The 26,244-nt window shown below is 44.6% G+C and overlaps 1 long non-coding RNA gene across 1 annotated transcript; it reads right to left on the bottom strand.

The window, feature by feature from the left end:
• Nucleotides 1–7,841: 7,841 nt before the first annotated feature.
• LOC123387342 lies at nt 7,842–15,191 on the bottom strand. Its single transcript, XR_006601772.1, has 3 exons — nt 15,094–15,191; nt 12,795–13,093; nt 7,842–9,528 (listed from the first exon to the last, which is right to left on the bottom strand). It is a non-coding gene; the product is annotated as an uncharacterized LOC123387342 (long non-coding RNA).
• Nucleotides 15,192–26,244: the final 11,053 nt, after the last annotated feature.

Here is a 26,244-nt window from a genome sequence, read left to right as displayed (position 1 = left end):
TAAGCCACTAAGTTTAAAGTAGTCTGTGAGGCAGCCAAAGTTAACAAATGCATATAATGTAGAAACTTCTTTTTTCCTCTCTTATAAATGACAAATATGGATCCCAGGGATGGTACAGTTTTCCACTTTGTCATGGACTTATGCTGTCTGGTCATTCCCCCACCTGCAGTCAATGGCTTATACTTCATGACCCAGAATGGTTGCCAAGAGCTCCAGCTGGTGCAGTTCCATTTCTAACCAGCAGGAAGCAGGGTAGGGGGAGTGATGGAAGAAAAATAGGTTCTTTCCCTTTATAAACACTCCCCGAGAGAAGTTTCACATATCACTTATGCTTACATCTCATTGACCAGAACTTAGTCACGTGACTATCGTCTTGGCATGGTTTTCTAACAAGAGAGGTTAGGAAATGTCACCTTATTTTTAGGAGCCATCAGCCCAGCTAAAAATCTGAATTGTTCATTTTGGTTTGGTTTGGTTCTTAAGAAGAAGGGAAACAGAATCTGCGGGGAAATGAGCAGCTGCTGCCTCACTTCTCTCTGCTGTGAACTCCTGCAGCCCAGGCTTGCACTCGCTTTTCAAACCACAGCACCCTACGGCTATTCAATAATGTCTGTGGAATGTTCCAGAGGGAATGGAGAGTTTATTCCTCAGATCCCTGAAGGGGCACTCACTGCTTTAGGAACTGCACCCCATCTCCAGCAGATAGCTGACATCATCCTATGATGAGTGACTTTCCTAGATCTTATCAGAGAGATCTCAGAAGGTACTTAGAAGACCATAAGCCTTAAAGTCAGAAATCTTGTCTCTGTCACTTATTTCCTGGGTGACACTGGGCAAACGGCCTACCCTTATATATCCTTGTCTTTAAAGTGAGAAGAAAAATTTCAGCCTTCATGGGGAGTTCATTCTTCACAGGCACAGAATATTTGTTTGGGGTGATAAAAAGTTTGGGAAGTAGTTCGTGGTGATGACTGCACAACATGGTGAATGGAATTCCTGCCACTGAAATGCACCCTTGAGAACTCCACCTCACAAGCATGCCATATTTCTTCTGGGTGTGCCTCGTGTGAGTTTATGGAAGAACATGACAGGGGAAAATTTAGAAAGGCAAAAGGAAAAAACAATCCTAAAAGGGTGGTCTGGGGTGGGGTGAGGGGATGAATGGCAGGGGTTGGAGGACAGTAATTACATTTTCCAGGAATGTTTGAGTCTTGTAATCAGAACCTTCTGCAGTCTCTTGGCAACATGCAGACCGTACAGAGAAATGCCTGACGTGCAGAATTCGTGATGCAGTTTTCTCTGGCGGCCTTCTGTGCAGAACTGATAGTGCTTATGTTTGCAAACTCCCAAAGACTTTATCATAAAGCTAGGTGAGGCGGAGTTCACTCCATCTGGTCCAGACTGGTCATTCAGCTTTAATTCAATCAACATTTAACGAGCGCCTATGTGCACTCATTAGGCTATTAATAAATATTCTGGTTCTTGCCTCAGGACATAAGGTCAAATTTCATTTCCCTACTGCCTTAGATTTGACAAATGAAAGAGCAGAAGTAATGTGTGTCGTGCTGGGTGAAAGCATCCTCCTTCCGTTTTCCTGCTTCACTGAGTACAGAAGCACACAATAAGAGGGAGCCTCTGTCACCCATGTCTAGCAGTGGCTACAAAGGGCCATACTTGCCACCCTGCACAAAACCCACTGTACAACAGAGGAAAAAGCTTTTGTGTGTTATGTCACAGAGACTTTGGCATTGTTTCTTACTGCAGCATTACTTAGCCTAACCTGACTATGCGTCTTGCCGTGGGCTCAGTGAGTATTTTAACATAGAGACTAGATTCCAGAACGAGGGAGCCTGAGTGTCCATTTGGGTGAGCTACTTTCTCATTGTGTGACCGTGGACCAATCAGTGAACTTCTCTGTGCCTATATCCCACACTTAGAAGGGTGGGGTGGGGGGAGAAATAATGGAAACCACCTCATAGGGATTGAATGAGGATGAAACTAGGTGAGCTCCATAGCCCAGCACAGAGTAAGTTTTCAAAAAATGGGTGATGATGATCTTACTTAATTTTCACAACAACTCTATGGAAGATTTGTTGATTGCCGAGCCATTGGTACTATTACTGCAGCATAATTAGACCCTAGGCATGCAAGTAATGAGACATGCTTTTGGGATTAGAATCCAGCACTGGACCCATCAGCCCATCTTTCAGGCAAACTTTTGTGTGCCCGGAAGCTGTCCAGCTCAGTGTGCAGCCATTTCTCGTCTGTCTTCAGCCGCTCTCTAGAGGGTTCATTCACTTACTCAGCTTCACCAGTGACCACATCCATGCAAAAGATCCTCCTGGGGCAGACCCTCAGAGTGACAGCTACCAGTCCTGGTCCCTCAGTCAGAGGCTGTCCTGCTCTTCTGCCTAAAAGGCTGCCCAGGAATCAGACCCTTAGATATGGAATCCATGAGATTTCCTTCTGCACCAGACTCACCTCTTAGTCTGCCAAAACCAAATGATTTATTTAAACAATTTTTAAAAAGAAATAGTTGGTGCACAAGGTAAAAATACTCCAAAGATGCAAAAGGGTATAGAGAGGTGTCTCTTCCACCCTGCTCCCCAAAGGCAACCAGGGTGGGTTTTTTAATCAGTTCCTTGTTTCTCTCTCTGGCTATACCATTGCGGGGAATGCACTTTGGGGGCTCTATCTCCAGCCTGGTAGCCACACCCACGGCTTTCTCTCCCCAGCAACGCCCTCCTCCTGGTCTCCTAATCCTGCACATCCTGCGTGTCTATTCAAGCCACCTTCTCTAGGAAGAAGTTTTTAGCAACTCCAGCTGTTACTCATCTCTCTTCTTCCTGACAACAGCCCCGTATCTGGACATTTTGTCATATCCATTTGGTCAGGTGGTGGCTTCTAATGCTTGGTGGAGGCCATCCTTACTTCCCCAAGCAGCCTGAAAGTCAATTATCCATCCCTATAGCTTTCAATACCACCTACACCCTGATGACTCCCAAATCCACTCTCCTAAGTTTCAGACATATTCCCAGTTGAAGCAAGCATCTTCCAAGTTGTCCTATGGGAACGTGCTAAACTGAATTCTTGCTTCTTGCCCTTAACTTACCCTACATCTTAAATTTCCTCTCTCAGTGAATGGCAACAATAGCTGTTTAGTCATTTGAACTTGAAACTTCCCACCAGCCCCACAGCCACTATCCCGTATGCCCCTAAATTTCCAGCAAGGGGACCACTTGCCATTCTCCAGACAGAGGCTTCACTTTTGTGCCTTTGTTCCTTCTCTTCCCTTGACTTTCCTCTCTCCTGTTCTTCTCTGTCCAGCCCTAGCCAACTCCATGGTCCAGCACAACTACCACATTCTTCGTGAAACCTTTCCCTCCCCCTCATATTTGTGTTCTTGCCGCATATGCGTCACATCGACGTTTATATCTGCCTGAGAGTGAGGAGACACCATCCATTCATTTCGCGTTCCCAGTGCCAAACTTGGTGCCTGGTTGCTAAGGAGACAGAGAGTCAACCTCATACATGAACAAATGAGAGAATGCATGAATTCGATATTCTATAACTTCTAAATCTATAAACAAGGTATAATTTTTAAAGGACCATGATGCTGTAAAATTCTATTATTTGGAGCTCTTCAGTGTCTCTAACAGCCCCTCTCTTTCCCTCCTCCCTTCCATCTTTCCTTTCTTCCTCCACCTTTCATTTAAATAGCTACTGAGAGTTCCCTGTGTGCCAGGTCCCAGGCTGGACACTGGGGAGACTAAGTATAATAAGGAATCTTGTCTGCTTTCAAATAGCTCACACCTCGGTATCACAAACCCAGATTTCAAGATAATTTACAAAGCTGTAGTAACCAAAACAGTATGGTACTAGCCCAAAAATAGACACACAGACCAAGAGAACAGAATGGAGAGCCCAGAAACCCAAGCTTATATGGTTAATTAATCTATGACAAAGGAGGCAAGAATATACAATAAGGAACACAGACAGTCTCTTCGACAAATGGTGCCAGGAAAACTGGACAGCTGCAGGCAAAAGAATGAAAGCGGACCACTTTCTTGTACCATGCACAAAAATAAACTCACAATAGATTAAAGACCTAAACATGACACTTGAAACCATAAAACTCCTAGGGAAAAAAAATACAGGCAGTAATTTCTTTGACATTGGCTTTAGTAACATTTTTCTATTTCTTTGACATTGGCTTTAGTAACATCTCCTCAGGTAATGGAAACAAAAGCAAAAATAACCCAATGGGACTACATCAAAATAAAAAGCTTTTGCACCGTGAAGGAAACCATCAACAAAACAAAATATATCATATATATATATCATATATATCGATATATATCACATATATTTATATAAATATTTATATTTTATATAAATTTTATATAAAATAGATGTATTTATATTTTATATAAATAGATGTATTTTATATATATGATACTTATCCCTTATCAGCTATATCATTTGCAAATATCTTCTCCCATTCAGTAGGTTGTCTTCATATATATATATATATAACAAATACAACTCAACACCAAAAAACCCCAAATAATCCAATTAAAAAAAAAAGAGGTCCTGAATATACATTTTTCCAAAGAAGACATATAGATGACCAACAGATACACGAAAAGATGTTCGACATCACTCATCATCAGCAAAATGCAAATCAAACCACAGTGAGATGTCACCTTACATCTGGCAAAATGGCTAGAATCAAAAAGACAAGAAATAACAAATGTTGGTGAGGATATGGAGAAAAAGGAACACTTGTGTCCTGTTGGTGGGAAAATTGGTGGAGCTGCTGTGGAAATAGTATGGAGGTTCCTCAGAAACATAAAAATAGAGTTAGCCTATGATCCCATAACTCCACTATTGGGTATTTACCCAAAGAAAATGAAACACCAATTCAAAAATATATGTGTACTCCAATGTTTACTGCAGCATTATTTATAATGGCCGAGATATGGAAGCAACCTAAGCGTCCACTGATAGATGACTGGATGAAGGAGATGTGGTATATATACAATGGAATATTTCTCAGACATAAAAAAGATTTGCAACAACAAGTGAGGATATTATGCTAAATGAAAGAAGTCAGAGAAAGACAAATACCATATGATTTTACTCATATGTAGACTCTAAAAAACAAAACAAATGAGTAAGCAAAGAACAGAAAAGAACAAACAGACTCATAGGTACAGAGAACAAAATGATGGTTGCCAGAGGGGAGGAGGTTGGAGGAGGGGGGCCAAAATAGGTGAAGGGGAGTGGGAGATACAGGCTTCAGTTAGGGAATGAGTAAGCCACAGGCTGAAAGGTATAACATAGGGAATATAGTCAATGGTATTGTAATAGCACTGTATGGTAACAGATGGTAGCTACCCTTGTGGTGAGCCCAACAGAATGCATAGAGTTGTCAAATCACTATGCTGTACCCTTGAAACTAACGTAACACTGTGTGTCAACTACGGTTCAATAAAAAAAATAATAATTTTTTTAAAAATTTAAAGGAACTCACAGCTTAATGGTAGGGGGAAGGGTAGGAATGTGTAATTCAGATGTCAGACACTCACTTCCCCTTTCAGAGGACAGCTTTCTTTAACTTACAGGCCCACAGGTCTGGTCCCATTGTATCTCTCTGGGTTGTCCACTATGGCTAGTATCACGTATATTTCCCAGGTATTCCCATTTCCTCTGTGGGCTCCCCCTCTTTATTGCTGGTCACTATTTGAAACTCATAGTAACTTGATAGAATGAGACCTTCCCCACTGGCACCAGAAGATTGAGAGGCACAGTCTCCCTTCCCTGACCACCAGGCCTTTTAGGTCTTCCTGAGGCTACCCTTCCACGCTATGCAGGTATACTTGACTTCCACCAGAGGAAGACTGGAAACATTTAGACTTGGGCACCCTTAGACTTGCACCCTTCACAGAGTAGATCTCCTGGTGAGCACTTCCTGCTTCTAACCAGGTTCTGTTTGTATCTTCTCTCCTAAGTACTAACCATCTGACTCAGCATCCACTTTTTTCTTCTTCTTTTTTTTTTTTTTAAAGATTTTATTTATTTATTTGATAGAAGAGAGAGAGAGAGAGAATTAGTAGGGGAGAGGGCCAGAGGAAGAGGGAGAAGCAGACTCCTTGTTGAGTGGGGTGTGGACATGGGGCTCGATCCCAGGACCCTGGGATCATGACCTGAGCCGAAGGCAGATGCTTAATTGACTGAGCCACCCAGGTCCCCAACATACACTATTCTAAAAAGAGCTATCTTCCCACCTTCAAGGAAGGATATCAATCACTGAGCTCATTCATTCCCCCTCAAGTAATACCTAATCTGAGTTATTTGCTTCTAGGTAAGGCCACAAGGCTCCAACCAATGGTCACCAAGACGTAAGAACCATCTGGGGGAAGGGGTTTCCAGGTCCCATGGTTAAAGATGAGGGAGGGGGGTGTCTGGGTGGCTCAGTTGGTTGAGCGTCTGACTTCACCTCAGGTCATGGCCCCAGGGTCCCGAGGTCATGGTCCCAGGGTCTGGAGGTCCTGGGATCAAGTCCCACATTGGTCTCCCTGCTCAGTGGGGAGCCTGCTTCTTCCTCTCCCCACCCCCTGCTCCTGCTCTCCCTTGCCATCTCCCTCTCTCAAATAAATAAATAAAATCTTAAAAAAAAAAAAAAAAAAAAGACGAGTGAGGATCCTACAGGTTAGACTTCCTTTTCCACATTTTACCAGCATGAGTTTTAGTCCTCCTCAGCCATTTCATTAGTGGTCTGGCTAAAGTAAGGAAATACGTGTTTTCTGATGACAGATAATATTTTTTGGACACAGTATAACCATTGTAAAGCCTTATTACAGGACAGAATTCTGGAACTGCCAGAATGTCTTCCCTACCTCTGGAGTCAATGAGCCCCATTACTGTGCAGAGCACAATTCAGTTCCTTTTCTGCACTGGGGGACAGTCTGTTTAATAAAAGAACAATGATACCTCCTAGGGGCTGTTCCCAATGTTACTCCAGGCAAAACATGTTTCTGTGTGTTCACTGTTGCAGCACAAGCATCATGTGCACTAAAGAACATGTAGTCGGTGCTCACTTATTGACTGTTCTCAATCTACGTCAACCTCAAATGGTATCACCAGTTACCCAGTGGCTTAGGACAAAAATCTTGGACTCAGCCCCCTGCCCACCCCTATACTCCACATCCAATTCTAGGGTCAATCTTGTTTCTCTATCTTCAGAACACATTCTAAGTTTGACCATTTCAATGAACTGCCAGCTTTACCCTGTGATAATTTCTCTTTATTTCCCTTACTACCTACCATGATACTGTACATCTATAGGTGATCCTCATTATTTGTGGATTCTGTTTGTGTGAATCCAATTACTTGTTAAAATTCATTTGTGATCCTAAAATCGATTCTTCTGGTGTTCTCATGGTCTTTCATGGACACCCAAAGAGAGAAAAAATTTGAGTCACCCGATGAGTGCGTTCCCAGCTGAGGTCAAGCAAGGCAACCCTCTGCCTTCTTGTTTCAGCTCTTATCCCAGAAGTGAGTCTTTTTTACGGTCTATTTAGTGCCATGTTTTCACATGTTTGTGCCTTTTTTTTTTCTTTTTTTGATGTTTTACTGGTTAAAATGGCCCCTGAGCATAGTGCTAAAATGCCGCGGAGTGCTCTGAAGTAAGTAAGCTGTTGTGGGCCTGATGGAGAAAATACACGGGCTGGATAAGCTTCATTCAGGCCTGTAGTTGCCACTTTCCTAATGTGCACAGGAGAAGAACGAGGCACAAACAAGTCAGCTGTAAAGGAAGAACTGTCACACCAAACAACTCCTCAATCCTGTATTTATTAGATACAAGACAACAAAGGAGAAGGAAAGGTTATACATTTGCCATATGTCTAGTAGGTAAACGAGAAGGAATGTGAGTCATATGTTGGTCACAAGTTTTAGAGGTAAACAAAGTAAACAAGAGAAGGAGTGGGGTGTGTCTGGTCCAGCAGCCCAGGATTCCTAGTTGTGCAAAAGCACTTAAATGGATTACCTTTGTAGGAAGCTTTCTCTGAGATAGTGGAGACAAAAAGTGAAGCAGGGCTGTCTTCCACCCTGAGCCTCCTGGGCGTTCCCAGCCGTTTGGCTTCAAGGACGTGTCTCATCCTCTCCACCACAGGCCTGCTGCTAGTACATGTTTTTCCTCAAGGTCATCTTTAAGCATGCTTGCGTGACCAGTACAACTCCTCATTAGTTATAGTTTAAGCAGTGTATTATTCTGAGGGACTGTTACATGAAGTTATAGTTACAGGTAGTTATAGTTACCTTGCTATGAGGGCAATGTTAGCAAATTAACAATATATATTACATGAGGAGTCTTTAAACAGAAAAACACACATAAAAGAAGGTTATATATTGATCAGTTGATGAAAATGTGACCAGAGACTCAAAGAACGTAACCCTATATTTCCTGTATGAGCCTGGTTCACGGTGACTTTGTACAATGTAACTGCTGCAAATAAGGAAAATCAACGATATTGATTTTTTTTTTAAGATTTATATATTTTAGGGAGAGCGTACAAGAGAGCAGAGTGGGGAAAGGAACAAGCAGATTCAGTGCTAAGCGCGAGGCTCCATTCTGCAACCCTGAGCAGATGACTTGAACCAAAACCAAGAGTCAGAAGCTCAACGGACTACAACACCTGGGCACCCCATATTAATTTATTTGTTATCTGACTCACAGCCAGACTGAAAACTCAGTGAGGGCAGAAACTTTGCTTTTCCTGGAATGATGCCTGGTACATAGAAAGTATTTAATAAATACTGATTGAATCAATGAATGAGTTAGGAGACATTTTGTCTGGACCTCAGGTGATGGAAAAAATTGCTGAAATTAAGCAGTTCCTGAACGAACATAAGTGACAAATGACAATAGTATTAGCCAGATCTATGGTGATCACAGCAGAAACCACGGGTATTTTCAAATCACAGTACAGTTGTAGAAAACTTGAAGTACAGTTTTACACTCATCAATACTTTGAATTATAGTACATATTTTGCTCACTACCAGATATTATTTTAATGTGTTAATAAAGGGACATTCCTGTACCACACATTTAATAATTGTATGGAGCATAATTGATTTCCTTTATAATCTTGTAGATTTATTTTCTGCATCTAAGACATTAAATATTAAGACATTCTGAGAAGAGATCCATAGGCCTCACTAGACTATTAATGAGATCCATGGCACAAAGTTTAAGAACCTCAGACTAACTTCAGGTCAAGTCCACATTCAGGTCAGGCTGCAAGGATCATGATGCCCCTTACAGAGAACTGGGATCTACCCCCCAAATCTGCCTGCATCGCCACAGACCAGGCCCCTCTACAAAGACACTCCTCTGTGCATCCCCTCAGACATTTGGAAGAACATTGGCAAAAAGTTTCCAAAGGATTCCATAAAGCGTGTCCATGTGTAGTTTCTCACAGAGCCTGAAGGGCATCCCTCTTCCAAGGATGGTCTGAAAACTGTTATTGATCAAAGACAAGAAAAGAACAGAAATTGAGAGTAAGAGTTTAGAAAACTTTTTAAGAATTTGAGTCTAACAATAAATTAGCTAGGGCTTGTATTTTGTGTCTTTGTGTTTTTAAAAACTTTCCTTTTATTTTACAAAATCATCAGTCTGCAGTGGATTGGAAATTGGAAATTTACAAAGACTAAGCAAACAAAGAAATAAATCTGGTATTTTCTCCACGCATAGTTTGAGAATCACTGTTGCTGGGGGATACAGTGGATAGAGATGGGGAAAGAGATATGGATACAAATGAGCAAATGCTCTGAAAAAAATGATGGACCTAGAAGTACATCGGACAAGCAGAACTGAGGAAGGAAGAGGGATGAGGAAGCACCTAAGCTGTGTTTTCACCAGTGTCTGTAGGTGGAGTTGATACTTTCCTGGATATTCCTGGCAATGGGCTCAGCAGGAGCTAAGGCAGGAGTATTGAACATGAGGTACATCAGGAAAGGCGGTCATCAGGCAAGATGGGGCAAGGGCCCGTGTGTGTCTGCGGTGAGTGGGGACAGAATACAGTGAGAAAGCAGCCCGGAAGGGTAGTGGGAGTCAATCATGATGACCTTGGAAATATGGTGGGGATCTAGGGCTTTTCAGTAGGCTGTAAAAAGTCACAGACCTATTTTATGCAGGAAACGAAAGGTTCATATCTGAGTTTTTCTTTTTTTTTTTTTTAATATTTTATTTATTTATTTGACAGTGAGAGATCACAAGTAGGCAGAGAGGCAGGGAGAGAGAGAGGAAGGGAAGCAGGCTACCTGCTGAGCAGAAAGCCCGATGTGGGGCTCCATCCCAGGACCCTGAGATCATGAACTGAACCGAAGGCAGCGGCCCAACCCACTGAGCCACCCAGGCGCCCCTCATATCTGAGTTTTAAATGATAGTATTTGTTGAGTGAAACGAAATTTAAAAAAAATTCTCAGACTCTGGCTCTTTCAGAGAAGAGAATTTGCCTCTTTCCTCAGAATGTACAAAATACACAGAGATCGATTTCCACGCTTGGATGAACACGTGCAAAGATGTGCATGAATGAGGACTGCTCTGGGAAACCAATTTGCCTCTTTTCTCCTGTCCTCTCCTCTCCCCTCCCCTCTCTTATTATTTCCTCTCTTTCCTCTCTTACTCTTTGTGTCTTACACTTTCCAACAGTACTTCCTGTGATGAGGGACAAGGCCTGTATGTATCCTGTATTGCACTTGTTGCTACCAGCCCCATGGGGTCCCTGAGCCCTTGCTATAGGGCTTCTGTGGCTGAGGAACTGAACTGTAAATTTTATTTAATTTAAATTTAAGGGACACCTGGGTGGCTCAGTTGGCTGAGCGACTGCCTTGAGCTCAGGTCATGATCCTGGTGTCTTGGGATTGAGTCCCGCATCGGGCTCCCTGCTCAGCAGGGAGTCTGCTTCTCTCTCTGACCCTCCCCTTCTCATGCTCTCTCTCTCTCTCTCTCTCTCCCTCATTCTCTCTCTCTCATATAAGTAAATTAAATCTTTTAAAAAATATATTAATTTAAATATAAACAGCTGCACAAAAAATTTTAAACAGCCACATGTACGCATTGGCTGCCATATTGGATGGTGTGGAGACTTATACTACAATGAAAACAGGCAAGGAAAAATAGAGATGCCAGGAAGTCTTCAGATGGCAATAAATCCTGCTTTTAACCCAAATATGTATGTTTGGGCCTATTTGTGACCCATGAGCCTCTTGGAAAGAGACCTGGGAGCCAGGAGCTTAGGGGCCTGATTTTGATATCAGGTCACTGCCCAGTGAAGGGCAAGAACTAATGTCCCCTGAGCATTAACAAAATACCGGGGATGGGGTGTTAAGTGTGTTTACAGATTACACTTGAATGTCACACAAACCCATGAAATAGCATTTGTATTACAAAGTGATAGATGAGGAAAAGGAGGAGCACAGAGGTAAGCATGAATGAGGACTGCTCTGGGAAACCAATTTGCCTCTTTTCTCCTGTCCTCTCCTCTCCCCTCCCCTCTCTTATTATTTCCTCTCTTTCCTCTCTTACTCTTTGTGTCTTACACTTTCCAACAGTACTTCCTGTGATGAGGGACAAGGCCTGTATGTATCCTGTATTGCACTCCCAGCTCGAGAGTGTAGAGCAGGTATTAAGATATTTGGAGATAGGGTGCCTGGGAGGCTCAGTGGGTTAAAGCCTCTGCCTTTGGCTCAGGTCATGATGTCAGGGTCCTGGGATCAAGCCCCACATTGGGCTCTCTGCTCAGCCCGGAGCCTGCTTCCTCCTCTCTCTCTGCCTACTTGTGCTCTTTGTCTGTCAAATAAATAAATAAAATCTTAAAAAAAAAAAAAAAAAGGTATCTGAAGCTAGTTCAAAGGCCAAAACTCCTTCCACTGCACCTCTGGGCTTCCCTAAATTCTTCTGAGCATTTATTTCCTTCCTTTCTGCACTCAGTGAGGCAAGACAGACAGTCCTCATGCCGTACCCTCCAGAAGGGTGAAGAGGACCTAGTGAAAGTTGGGAAGGCTCTGACAGGTTGACAAGGCGGACGTGCTGAGTGTGCATAAGAGAGGGAGGTGGTATTTTCTGAGAATACAAACAGGGCACAGTGTTCTGAGATGGTTCTGCACTCTCGCTGATATTGAAAATACTTTAAATTTTCCATTTAAGAAAAGCCCGAGGCCAGGCCTGTTTCAATCATGTAAAAACCAATATCAGTTTGGAAAGGTTATCACAGCCTTGCCAATTCCAGTCAACATTAAAAATGCAAATGTTTAGTATTTAAATATAGCCTTTGGCCACCAGCACTCAGGACATCACCTAAACCACAGTGGGCAGCCATCTCCCACTGAAGACTTTGGCCAGCTCACTAGGAAGGAAGCCGAGGATGTGCCTAAAAGTCTGCTTTAGACCAGACTAATGGAAGCACTTCCTGCCCCACGAATGTCTGGGTCCTCAGAGGCTGTGCAGTTGCTGAACCAGAGAGACATCCATTCACTGGGGGCAGAGACCCTGTCGATCTTCTTTGTCCTTGTCTTCCCAATACCTATCCCAGTGCCTGCTTCATAGGAAGAGCTCAAGGGATATTTATCAAATAGATGAATTCATTCATTCATTGTCTTTTATGGGTTCTCCTATCATATACCAGGCATTTGGGGGAAATCTCAAGTAATTTACCATCTAAGAAGGGTGGTAAGATGTGCAGTTAAATAATAACAACAGAAAATAGTATCAAGTCAACCTTACCGCAAGTCTTAATTCTGGAGGTCTCTCAACAGGTGTTTGAAAATATACCAGATGAAGAATACTTGTATGGTTGGACATCGGGATTCTGGGCACTCTGGGACATGGAGTAACTAGGCAGTGAGATCAGCAATGGGAGCTTCGTGGAAGAGGTGCCAAGAACCACAGCTGAGGGGGGCTCATGACCTTGGTCGTCTCCTTCACGCAGAGTGTAGGCTCTCTGAGGGCTGGACTGTGCCTTATTCAGCTCTGCACTCCAGTACCTCACATGGGGTCTGACACATAGCAGGAAGCAACATATGCTGAATGAATGGAGGAATAAATGAATGAATGTTAGGAATCCACAAGGGACTAGAAAAGAAGCAGTATTCAATGAGAGTTTAGTATGCATCAAACATTTAATATATGTAGTTAATTATAAGAACAGGGTGCAGGGTGCCTGGGTGGCTCAGTGGGTTAAGCCTCTGCCTTCGGGGTTCAGGTCATGGTTTCAGGGTCCTGGGATAGAGCCCCGTATCGGGCTCTCTGCTCAGAGAGGAACCTGCTTCCTCCTCTCTCTGCCTGCCTCCCTGCCTACTTGTGATCTCTGTCTGTCAAATAAATAAATAAAATCTGGAAAAAAAAAAAAAAGAATCAGGGTGCAGTCAAGAGACAGAAACCACATGAGCGGCTTGAACAGAGAGAATTAACAGAAGATTGTTGACTGGGTATAAGGTCGTTAACCAGGTAACTGAAAGGGTAAGATGAGCACTATAAAGCATAGCCAAGCTAGCAACCTCAGAAAGCAGCTATTACCATAGGGATAAGGGACCACAAGGGGAAAAGTTGTCATTATTAAGTTAGAGGCTTGGGAGAGAGACCTCGCGATTGGAACTCAGACACGTGAACAGGGGGCACAGCCAGACTGGAGTTGGTGTCTCTGATTGGATGTGATGAACTTAATGCTTGGAAACTACAAACCGGGGTGGGGGAGCATTGCTGGGATGGTGCTCATAGCCACTCCTCCCTGCTTCAAGACCCAGTTTCGATGTCATCTCCCCTGAGAAGCCTTCTTGATCTTTTCCTTCAGATAGGAAGCCCACAGGAAGCAGACAGGAAGGCAGAAGTCTTATCTTCCCCCTCCAGCACCCCCACTGGCAGAATTTAAGAGGGAGCCAGCTTGCAGCAGAAATGGGATTCGCTGAGACCAGCCCTGTCATCACAAAGCAGAGTACAGAAGGGTTTTGGAGCTGAGACGCCACGGTGTCCTAACTATACAGGAATCTTCCCATCAATGTTGCGATACAGATACTGCTACTATCCCCATCATATAGATGAGGAAACCGAGGGTCTAAGTGAGTCAAGGTGATTTGCCTAATAAGTTGATGTGGCAGCAGCCTGATTTGAAGCCAGGTCCATGAGCTCTTAATGGCAATACCCTACCAAGCTTCCTTCAGGTTTTTATGTTAAGAAGGTGTCAGGGGACAGAACAGATTTGAAGTCCCAGTGCTGTTGGGTTGGCAGCTGGGGATGAGAATGGGATGGGGGGTTCAGGTGTCACCTATAAGAGCAGGGAAAGCAGGCATGGGGAAGTCATGACAAATATCTCCCGTGTGGCACTTTAATCCCTCATTTGTCTGTCCTTTGAGATCTTTATTACTTGATCAAAAATTAGCGACTCAACAAACTCCTCCCCATCCTTCAAGACCCAGCTCAAATGCCATCTCTGCTGAGAAGCCTTTCCAGCCTCTATAGAGCCAGCCATGCACCCACACGGTGTCCCCGTGGGACTTGATGCAGATCCCTGGGTGGGGTTTACTTGACTATAGGCCACGCTAGACTTGAGGACAGGCCTGAGTCTGTCTGGGCTCTGCCTGACATGACACATGGTGGTACCCAATGTCTACTGATAATTATAAAGTCTTGTTTCTTCCAGAAGCATACTTCCATGGGAGCACAAGCTACTTGAGGACCTGATTTTTTTTTTACTTATTCTCTGCTTTCTGGGAGTTCTTGGTCTACTGCTGAAGATATGTTGAAAAAACACTGAAAAACAAACCCTCTGGTTGAGCCCTTCACCTCCTACCTTTTCTAAAACATTCTTCTCACTCAGTCAGATGGAAATGTCACCATCGGAAGCCCCTGCTAAAACCCTCCAAAGGCTTCCTGCTCTTAGGATAAAGACTAACTCCTCAACTTTTTTGCCTAGGACCGCTAGTCCCCTGCCCGTCTTCGGCCTTGCATCCCATCACCCCCCATCCCCCTTCCGCCTCCTTTGACTCCACCAGCCAGCTACAGAACCTCTTCGGTTTCCCCAACTCACCAAGCTCTTTGCATCTTGGTTCTTTGCTGGTGGGGTTCCCTCTACCCAGAACCCTCTCTTCTTGTTCCCTTTGCCTGAATCACTCTGGTGTATCTCGTAGGTCTCAGCTGCTGACTCACTTCCTCTGGGAGGCTATTGGCAGGGTAACCTGATGCTCCTGGAGCACACCGCTCCTGATCACGCCTCTTATCCTCTGAATTGTGAGGGCCTGCATTTGCTCAGAACACTGAGCTTCCTGGTACAAGGCAGATGCTTTGTAGAATAGATCTGAATGAATTAAAAACTGCGAACAACAAGAAATGAAGAGAGGTCTCTCCAAGGGAGTTTGGAAGTCACCGGCTGCCTTGAAGGTGGTGAGAAAATCCCCAGTGTCCAGGCGCCCGGTGAAAAGAGGACCTCTGGGATGCTGGGAAGGGGTCTGGATCTGGAGGCCGAAGAGCAGGGCTGGAGCCTCAGTGATTACAGGGCCACCAGCTGGACGCTATGTTATTTTCTTCTTCTCTATGATAGGCAGTGTTTTCCTCCACCCTACTGGGTACTACAGTTCACCCAGGAAATTAATCTGACAAATGACAGATCAGTGAGAGAAAAAGCATACAGGGTTTATGTGTGCACGCAGCGTGCACACACGCGGGAAAAACTTAAGTGATGAGCAGCTCAAAAGGGTGGTTCGAGTTTGGGACATATATGATATAGCATCTTAATGAAGGACAATAAATTTGTCGAGCAGTGATAAGACAAAGAAAGCGAGGTCTAAACCTTCAGGGGGTGTGTATTGTGGATCGGTAAACGAGGAAACGACTAGAAGATAAGGGCTATGTCTGCAGGTGTGTGAAGCAGTTGCCTCTTGGGGCTGTGTGTGAGCTGCTCAGAGTCTAGAGTTATCTCTTACAGTGAAGAGTTTAAGAGTTGTCCTCCTGGGGCCTTCCCCTGCCTGGTGCAGGAGAGGAAGATACTGTTACAAATGGAATTTTATGTTCTGCTTTTAGGAAAACGGGGGTAAAGGCAGAGTGCTTTTTTGGTGTCTGCTGTTTCTCAGTTGTCTTCAGCCCAAGATAATCCTTAAGACAGAATGACATGCTTTGGGGTGGCACATTCTGATCCCTTATAGTCTAAAATTGCTTGTCCTCCCTGCCACGTAGGGTCGGGATGGGATGGCACGTGTGGGAATTCTGTGCAAACTAGAAAGTGCCGTTGGAATGTTAGGCATATCCATTTCCACAATGATCATCTCCAGGAGACCAGGGAGGCTGTGGCCTGGCCAGTTTTTGTCACAGCAGTCCAAATGCAGGCCTCAAGCTCTCTAGCTCCTTCTCCCCCAGGGCCAGGCAGGGACTTGTTGCAAAGAAGACACATCAAAGCTCCAACTGCAGATTTTTATAGTTCAGTGTTAGACAAACTTCCTTCTTGAGAAATAGGGTCTGGAGGAAAGGTGAGGAAGCTAATCTAAACTTCCTGCTCCTCAGCCCCCACCCGCCCAGAGCTGGCTTCTTGAAGACCCAGCCTGTAGGCGGCTCCTGACTTTTGTTCCCCTTGCTTCTCCACGGGACTTCTCTACTGTTCTCTGTGGAAGCCAGAGAGACACATCTAATAAAAAAGACCCAGAGCTGTCCTATCATCCCAGGCCCCCAGAGCAATAAATCAAAGGACAAAGCTCATTAAACATGATTCAGCCACAGGAATGAGACATTTCAAAGAATTAAAGTCCTCCTGAAATCGACTCCTTAACAAAGCAAAAGACATCCACGGAGTAAACATTTTTGCACCTACTATATGTCGGGTAATAAACATGTTTTGCATTACTTAAACCTTATGTCAACCATCCCCCTTTTATGGATGATTAAATAGGGGCTTATGTCAATAACGGTATTATGCCAAGTGAAATAAGACCGTCAGAGAAAGACAATTATCGTATGATCTCAATCACAGGTGGAACTTAACAAAACAGAGGATGATTGGGGAAGGGAGGGAAAAATATAAGAAGAAATCAGAGAGGGAGACAAACCATAAGAGACTCTCAATCATGAGAAACAAACTGAGGGCTGCTGGAGGAGTGGGAGGGAGGGAGATGGAGTAACCGGATGATGGACATTGAGGAGGGCACGTGATGTGATGAGCACGGGAAGTTAGAGAAGACTGATGAATCACTGGCCTCCATCTCTAAAACGAAAAACACGTTGTACGTTAATGAACTGAATTTAAATTAAAAAAGTAAAATGGGGAAAGAAGAAAAAGAAAAGTTTAATTTAGATGGATGGGGAGGGGTGGGTGGGTGGAGGAGTACATGGGTACGTAGGTGAATGGACCGGTGGGAGGCAGGTGAGAGCATGGCTGGATAAGTGGATGGGAGAGTGCGAAAAGCTTCTCGTCCAAGTCCAGAGGAAGTGCTTGCTTCTCCCCCAAAAAAGGCAGAGCTAGCTGTCACATGTGGCTTCATCCTGAAGCCCCTCAGAGGAAAGGGCATGTGTGTCATTAGGTTGTTGTGAGACAAGGCTGTGCTCTGGGCCTAAGGTGTTCCCTGGGCCTAAGATTCTAGAGAGGCTCTTTCAACTTTTAATTGTGGGTCTGGAGTCAGAAGAATCTTGACTCCACCATGTACTTACTGTGTGACTTTAGACAAGTCACTGAACACCTCTGTGCTCAGTTTCCTTATTTGTAAAATGAAGAACTACCGGACCTCATAGTGCTATGAGGTTTAAATAATGTCACTCAAATATAAACAACTGTTAAATATTTATATTAATATAATTTTTATAAATTTATATATATAGAATTATATATAAATATATAATGATATATATTTATAAATATAAATATTTATAACAAATATGTGTGTTAAATATAAGTTAGTTTTCTTCTCTCTGTCTCATAGGCAATGTGAAAACCATTGCAGAGATGAGCTAAGACTAGTGAGACTATCTCCTGAAGGGGAAAAAAATCCGGGGGCAGCTGAGTTGCTCTGGAGCAGGCCTTGCTGTACCCCTCTGGGGTTGAGAATAGTTTCAGTCAGGTAGCCAGAGAGAATGAGTTTTCCCTTGTAATGAGGAAATTAAAGGTGACTGTGACTCTCGGTGACCTCTGAACTGCAGCTTCGTTTCAGTGTCCTCTGGAGATTTATAAAGAAGTTTACTTTCCATTCACTCATTCATTTTCCTATCACCAACACTGACCTACAGTGAGAAAAACAAGAGGCTAATATTCCTGAGGATCTTACAATCTTGAAAGAAGATAAGACACTGATGGGTTTCATAACAATAATGAACATGTTTGCTGCATAGCAGATGCTGTTCTGGCATTCTCTGTGTGTATTATCTAATGAACTGCTCAGAACCACCTTACGTAATAGGTACTACTGTTGACTCTCATTTAGCAAATGAGGAAACTGAGGCTTGGAGTAACTGGCCCAAGGTCACATGGCTTGTGGGTGAGGCTCTGATTCCAACGCCTGCAGCTTGGCTCCTGAAAATGTGCTCTTCAGTATTAGCTTAAGTCTACACCATGCGCTCCCTGCTGACCTATAAGAGCTAGGCTTCCGTCCCTTATAAAGGACGGGCTGCCAGGGAGCAGCCACCCAGCAACATGCCTGGTACTCTAGCACCTGTGAATGCCTAACCCACTGCCCTAAATCCATAGCTGGCCCAGTGTCTCCACCCATTCCTCTCCCTACATCTCCTACGTTTTTACTTCTCATGTGACCCCAAGACTAGGCAGACAGCGGGACGGAGAGGAGACCAGGGTAAACTCAAGGGCTCATCTCCTTCCCTGCAGGCCAGTTTCTCCACCAGATATGAGGTGGGGGTAATGGTCCTGTGCTATTCTTTACCCCAAAGGCCTCCCTTCTCTGACCCTGGAAGGCAATGCCCAGGACAGCAGCTGCAATGGGGTCACCGGGCCTTGGACCCTTGGAGGGATCTGACTCTAGTCCTTGGGGTCATAACAACATCTCCACCCACGGAGCTCTTGCCAGTGGGTGAAACAGGCTCTGGTGCTTTAGGTCCATTACCTCCTTTTGTGTAAGTCCCACAACAGCCCCAGTGAGACTAGGATTATTAATGCGCCCCCCGCAACCGCCCTTTACAGATAAGAAAACTAAGGCTCAGAGAGTCCAAACAGTCAGATCAAGCAGTGGTCCCAGAACAGGCTTGTCTACACCTTAGAGCCCAGGCTCCAGGCCACGCCACCATGCCTCTTGCCAGGTTCTAAGTGGAGCGAAAAGCTGGTCCTGACTCTCCAGTGCCAGACAGGGGAGACGGGCTGGGTGGCACTGGACTGTAAGCTACCTCCACGACGGAGGGACAGACTCTGGGGTAGTAGGTCAAGTCTACCAGACTCAGAGTCCAGGGAATCCCCTCGGCATAACCAAGTGGAGGCAGCACGGAGGAAGACCGGCCATTTTCCCTTAACTCTGCCCCAGCCTATCAGCACCCCCCCCCACGCTCTTGTGGGGGGTCCGACGGAGAGTGACCCATAAGAACAAGTGAAAGAGCAGGTTCATACAAGCCCCCCCAACCCCGCCAGGCCATCAGAGGCTGGAGCAAGGAGACCCCCTTTGATAGCACGTAACGAAAGGAGAGAGAAGAACCCTCCTCCTGTGGTTGTTCCTGCAGTCAGGGCTCGGGGGAGCTGACAGCATCTGCAGAGACAACACTGCGGCCGGGGGACACAGTGACGTCTGCCAGAATGCCAGGGCTGGAGGTGGTGGGGCCAGCGGTGTGTGCGGTGGGAACGGGACAGCACAGAGAGGTCGCTGGGCAGACGATGGGTGTCGTTGCTAGCACAGGAGGCAGTACTGGGGAGCTGCCAGAGACAGACATTTTGGTGGGGGGCACAGTTTGAAGGAGAGCGGGATGATGCAACAGGGAGTCCAGTAGTGGAGTGACAGCGGGCTGATTGCCAGTTACCATTTCCAGCGGTTAAAACCCTGATTTCTAAAGGCTCCAGAAGGCTGTGTTCCTGCCCCAGGGCCAGGGGAGGTTTCAGAAGTACATTACAAATGTTGGCTATTGTCCTTCATAAAGGAACAATTCAACGAACAGCCCTGGCTGAAAGGGGGGAGGTACATTCCTCTGCTGGGTTGTGTCCCACCCGGGGCAGTCCAGTACAGCTCGGGAAGTCCTCTGAGTCAACTCAGGCCTGCCCGTGACCTCTGACCTATGGCCCAGCACAAAAAGGGAGCACAAAAAGGGAACTGGGCCAATCAGATTCCCACCTCAGGAATTTGAACCAAGAAATGCTGAGACACGCAGGCAGTCAGCAGCCAGGCCGGAGGCCACAGGAATGCACTGGAAGGTTCTATCCAGTGGAGTCAGAGCCTTGGAGTCTACTAACCACAGAACTGGTTCTTAGAAGGTGAGCAGAGAGCAGTGAGATTCTGGGAAAGACAGGGGGGAAAGCAGAAGCAGAGAAGGAAGCCATGTGGTCCATGAAGCACAGAAGCACCCAGGCACCTGGACACTCACTCCAGTCCTGACTCCACCTTCCTCCCTTTCTCCTCAGCGATGAGAGTGGCTCTCTGTTCCTGGAAACCAGGGTCTGGCAGAACAGGAGGTGAGCTCCCTGCGGGATGGTGGGAAGACTCTGGGTTAAAGGAGACCGGATCTTTGGTCCACTATGGCTTTGCAGGTTATGACAAAGACCCAGAAGAACGATGTGAGGGAAGTGGAGAGTCCTGGCATGCGGAGAGCTGCCTCCTAACCACATCCGAGGCGATGCAAGACTTTGACTTTGAAGGCCTTCCTACATCTAAATCACGCCTCAGGAAGGAAGGCAGTGCTGTGGAGTGGTTACATAACCTTGGTGGGGAGCTAAAAGCTTCGATTCCCAGCTTCTCCTTCTAACCGTGGGAACTGGGGAGTTCGGTTTCCACATCTCTAAAATGGGGATAGAAAAGAGCCTCCTCCCTCAAGTTGTTGGGGGTGTTACGGGGGTATGCCTTGCCTTGGGTAAGCCCTTCCTTTAGCTGCTGTGTTTAAACTCCTCTCGGAAGGGCAAAAGGTGAAATTAGAGGTTGCGGAATCTCCCTGTGGAATTTTCTACTTGCGATGACCAGTGTGGGGCTGTCCACTGACAGGTGCACACCTCCTCTCTTTATTACTCTCAGGGATTCTGTAGGGAAAGAGGCTTTCAGGGTCACCCTGCCTGCAGACAGGCCGGACTTAACCAGGCTTATTAATAGGAGCGTGTCCATTTCTGTCTTAAAATAGCCACACAAAGTTTATGAGCTTCCAGGTGGGTGGTCAGATAGCTTTTTCTCTTTTCCCTTTTTATTGTCTTCCTCTTCGGAGAGTTCAAGAACTCTCATATTTTTCTCTTTCATTTATAGCAAAACAGTCATAACAGGAAGATCCACTGCTCTGTGTAACTTCCTGAGTCCAGGATGTACAGACTGTCTGAGGGGGTCCCACAGTCAGGCACCACCCCTCACACCCCTCTTTGCGGTGTCCCTGGCAGACAGTCACCTCTCTGCCAGGCACATTGGGCCTCCTGGCTCCAACAGGACGGGCCTCACGGGGGAGGGGCTTCATGGGGGGAGAGGAACACTCCGACTAGGATGGACTCCTTGCCGGAGGAGCACTGCCCTTGAATGGGGGAGGAACTAACGCAGGCTTTTGCCTCTATTCTAGTCCTTTAAGGCTTGGAGGGTCCCTGACTGAAGGCAAAAAGCCCTTTCCTAACCTCAAATCCACAGACCCCCCTGCCACCACCATTTCTTACCCTCCACGTGTTTCTTACTCACTCTTCTCCCAAACCCTATTTAGCCATTACACTCTCTTGAACCCTCCGTCCATTCTGAAGACTCACATCACTTTTTTGTTAACAGAAGTCATCACTTCCTTGTGGTTTTTCAGGGGAGAGTGGCTTACCCTCTCTGACCCACTTCCCCTTCAGTAAAACAGCAGCTGGCCTATCTTGGATCTTTGTTGTCACTCTGTACCAATCCTCGTCCACACTCCTATCTTTCTTTAAGCCTCATGCCATCCAACTGCTCTCCTCCTAAGCACTGAAAACCATCCCAAGCTCACTCCCTGAATCACTCGTGGTCTGGCTCTCAGTCTTCCTCTCCAGCTCCAGTTCTGCATCACCCTAGGAGATTTCAATGCTCAAACTAGTGACTAGACTGCTACTTCTTAGGTCTTCCTAACTCCAAGGGACTTCACCTTCTCTGGACTTGAGCCGCCACTCCCAGACCCAACCCCAGAGCTTGTTATGGTTCCGTTTTCACATCCTTTTAACTATCGCATGATGTCATACCCATGACACTGGCTCTTTGATCTCCAAGAGGCCCCAGCTCTTCGGTCCTTCTAGTTCCTTCCTCCTTTCTACTTTTTTCAGCCCGTCTGTCCTCCTGGTGGGAGTCCAGACCCTACAGGGGATCCTGAATTGCATTCACAGCAGTACCATCATTTCCCTTGCGTGGCTATCCTGCTATGCGTTATTTTCTTCTAGTCTCAGTGGGGACCATTCAAGTCCAGCTCTTCAACCTGTGCCCTGCCCACCGCCCCCCGCTGACTCTTCTCTGCTTCAACTCCCCCACTCCTTTGACATTTTCCTCTTGTTCTATAAACCTGTCTAGGTTACTCCCTCTGACAAGAGCCCACCTAAGACCCTTTCTATCACTCTCCAATTTGACTGCCCCTCACTATAGTCTACTCATGTGTGAACCCCTTCCTCACCTCCTACACATTCCCCACCTAATGCACCCTGGTGTATGTCCTGGCCATTCCATGGAAATCGCTTTCCCTAAAGTAATTATCCTAGGTAATATTAATGTGTAATAAATTACAAATTACCCCCAAACTTAGTGGCATAAAACAACCATTTTATTAGCTCATGCATTCTGAAAGTAAGTCAGATTGGTCACACAATATAGCTTTTCTCTGCACCATGGTGTCTTCTAACCGGAGAACTAAACATGGCCTCCCTGTCTGGGTTCTTCAAAGCATGGCAGATGCATGGTAGTCTGGTTTCTTACATGACATGCTCTCTGGCTTCTCTCCCAGGGTTTCAGTTGCCACCTATGTGCCATCAGCTCCCAGATCTGTCCCACCACAGTCCTCTCTCCTAAGCATCAGACTGGAGACCCATCAGCCTGATGGATGTGTCCAAAGACACATCAGTTTCATCACGGACTAAGTTGAGCTCACCAACGACCATTCTTAACTGGCTCTTCTCCTGGCATTCTTTCTCTCTCTTAGGGATATCTACTTGTCCCAACTTTGACTCTTCCTTTTTCCTCACTCTTTACTTTGGATTATTTACCAAGTCATATTCATTCTGTCTCTGAAATGTTTCTACAAATTTGATCACTCTACAAATAAAAAGCTTAAGAATCTTAAGATTCTTAAGAAGCTTAAGAGAGTTGTTACTTCCCAAGAGTAAATAGCTATCATGTATTTATTCTTTCACATGTCAATCAAACACTTACTGAGTACACCTGAGTTGTGGGAACTGGGATGAAAAAGCTTGTAAAACATGGTTCCTAGTTCCTTTCATGGCAGAGATAGGCAAGGAAGCAGTAGATTACCATAAGGTATGATAATGCCGTGATTGTGGGAGGCCCTGGGTACAACAGGGGTGGTGAGTCTATCCTGGGGTGGGAGGGGTATAGGCGGGGGCTTTATTATTTGGCTAATGCTATGTAACAAATACTCCAAACTTTGGCTGCTTAAAACAGCAGATGTATTAGTTCATAGCTTCTGTGGGTCAGAAATCTGGATACAGTTTAGTTGGCTCCTCTGGCTCAAGGCCTCACAAGGCTGTGGCCAAACCATGTGGTACAGCAGTCATCTCAATATTTGCCTTGGGGAGGAGGGTTTCACCCTGAAGCAAACTCACTTGGCTGTTGGCAGGCCTCACATTTTCACTGGATGTTGGCTAGACACATCAGTTTCTTGCCTCTCCATGGGGCTACTCAGGACAATCCTTGCTTCTTTCAGAATAAGGGTTCTGAGAGAAAGAGAGTGAGAATAAGGGAAGAAGAGAGGGAGCCCAAGATGCAACCCAGTGTTTTTGCAACCTAATCTTGTAAGTGATTGCTTATCACTTTTGCCATATTCTATTTTTTAGAAGTGAATCAGTAGGTCCAGCCCATACTCAAGGGGATGGGGTTGCACAAGACATGAATAAAAGGAGGGGATCCTTGGGGGTCATCTCAGAGACACTCTGTCTCATTGGTCAGGTGACATATGAACTAGATTCAGAAAGAGCTAGCTAGATGAATAGCTATGCAAGACTGTCCTTGGCAGAGAATGCTCTGTGTAAAACTACCTGGAAGTGACACAGAGAGAAAACTGAGGATGGAAGAATTGCATGCTTAGGAAGGTTAGAGTATAGACTGCCATTCACATGGAGTTTAGAATGCAAATGATGTTGCTGAGATCTGTTTGATAACTAATTCTGTCATCCAATGGGTTTTACCTGTGCTTCCCAACTTCATATCAGAGATCTTGCTTAATAACGTTATTGTCCACGCTATGATTTAACCCAAGTTTTAAATAGTTAATCAACATCGGCTATCTCACATACACAACAAAGCTTCATTATATAAAAAGATAAAGAAATTGAACTGAGAGTCTCTTTCCTTTTTACAAAACCTCAAAAATGTTCAGAATGCTTTTCCAGGACAGCACATTTATAAATCATTACCAATGTGAAAGGCACGGGCAGTATTTCCAGTTATCAGTGGGTGGAGATGACCTGACACTTTGGAATGTATTTATTTAATTTTTATTTAATTTTTAAATAAAGTTTTACATTAAACTATAACACAGAAAAGCACCCAAATAAAGCACAATGCAGTGGATTTTCACAAAGTAACATAGTCTTGTAAATATATCCAGATTTGAAAAACAGAACACTGTCACCTCCCAAATTTCCCTAGTGCCGTCTCCAAAGATATCCACAATCCTGATTTCTATCATCATGGAGTAGTTCTTCTAGTATTTAAACTTTATCAAATGGAGTCATATAGTCCATACTTTTTGTACTTGGTAGTCATCATTCATTTTTGTGAAATTCTTCCGAATTTTTTTTCACAATTTAAAAAAAAGTAGGCTCCATGCCCAGTGTGGGGCTCAAACTCACAACTGTGAGATCAAGAGTTGTATGCTTTACCAACTGAGCTAGCCAGACACACCTTCCATATTGTTTTAAATAGCAGTAGTTCCATTTTCACTGCTGTGTAGTATTCCCTTGAAGGACTTAACCATAGTTTATCCATTCTACACCAGACAGAAACTTAAATATTTTCCAGTTTAGGGAAATTATGAATAGTACTGCTATTATCATTCATGCTTGTGCTCTATGATGTGAAGCATTTATATGCTTTATATATATGATGTATATGCACACATCTTTATTGAGTCTATGTCTATGAGTAGAATTGCTGAATCATGAGTGCACATATAGTCAGCTTTAGTAGCTATTGACAATTTTCCAAGGTGGTTGTACCAATTTACACTCCAGGAACAAGATTTATGAGTTCCATTTGCTCTACATCTTTGCCTACATTTTGTATTATTAACATTTTTACTATAAGCTATTCTAAACAATGTGCAGTGATACCTTATCGAGGTTTAATCTGCATTTCCCTAACTCATGATATTGAGCACTTTTTCATATCATTGCCTTTCAAATACCTTCTTTTGTGAATGTTTGTTTAAACATTTGTTCATTTCCCTATTGGATTTTTTTTTCTTATTCCTTTGAGGATATTCTTTATATATTATATTAGTTTCTTAAGAAAGCCATAATAAAGTACCACAAACTGGGTATCAACAGAGATATATTTTCTCACAGTTCTGGAGGCTAGAAGTCTGAGATCAAGTGGTTGTAGAGTTGTTTCTTTCTGAGGGCTATGGGAAACCTGTGTTCCATACTTCTCTCCTAGCTTCTGGGTGGTTTGCTGGTAATCTTTGGTGTTCCTTGGCTTGTAGATCTCTGCCTTTGTCTTCATATGCCACTCTCCCTGTGTATGTATCTCTTGTATCCACATCTGCCCTTTTATAAGGCTACTGGTCACATTGGATTATGGGTCCACCCTACTCCAGTATGACTTCATGTCAACTAATTATATCTGTGATGACTCTATTTCCAAATAAGGTCACATTCTAAGGTACTAGGGGTTAGGACTTCAACATATGAATTTTGAGG

Source organism: Mustela putorius, unplaced genomic scaffold, assembly GCF_011764305.1.
Source record: "Mustela putorius furo isolate JIRA1106 unplaced genomic scaffold, ASM1176430v1.1 tig00003853_pilon_pilon_pilon, whole genome shotgun sequence".
NCBI classification, from domain to species: Eukaryota; Metazoa; Chordata; class Mammalia; order Carnivora; family Mustelidae; genus Mustela; species Mustela putorius.
Note: the sequence above shows the minus strand (reverse complement) of the source record. Positions and strands in the feature narration are given on the sequence as shown.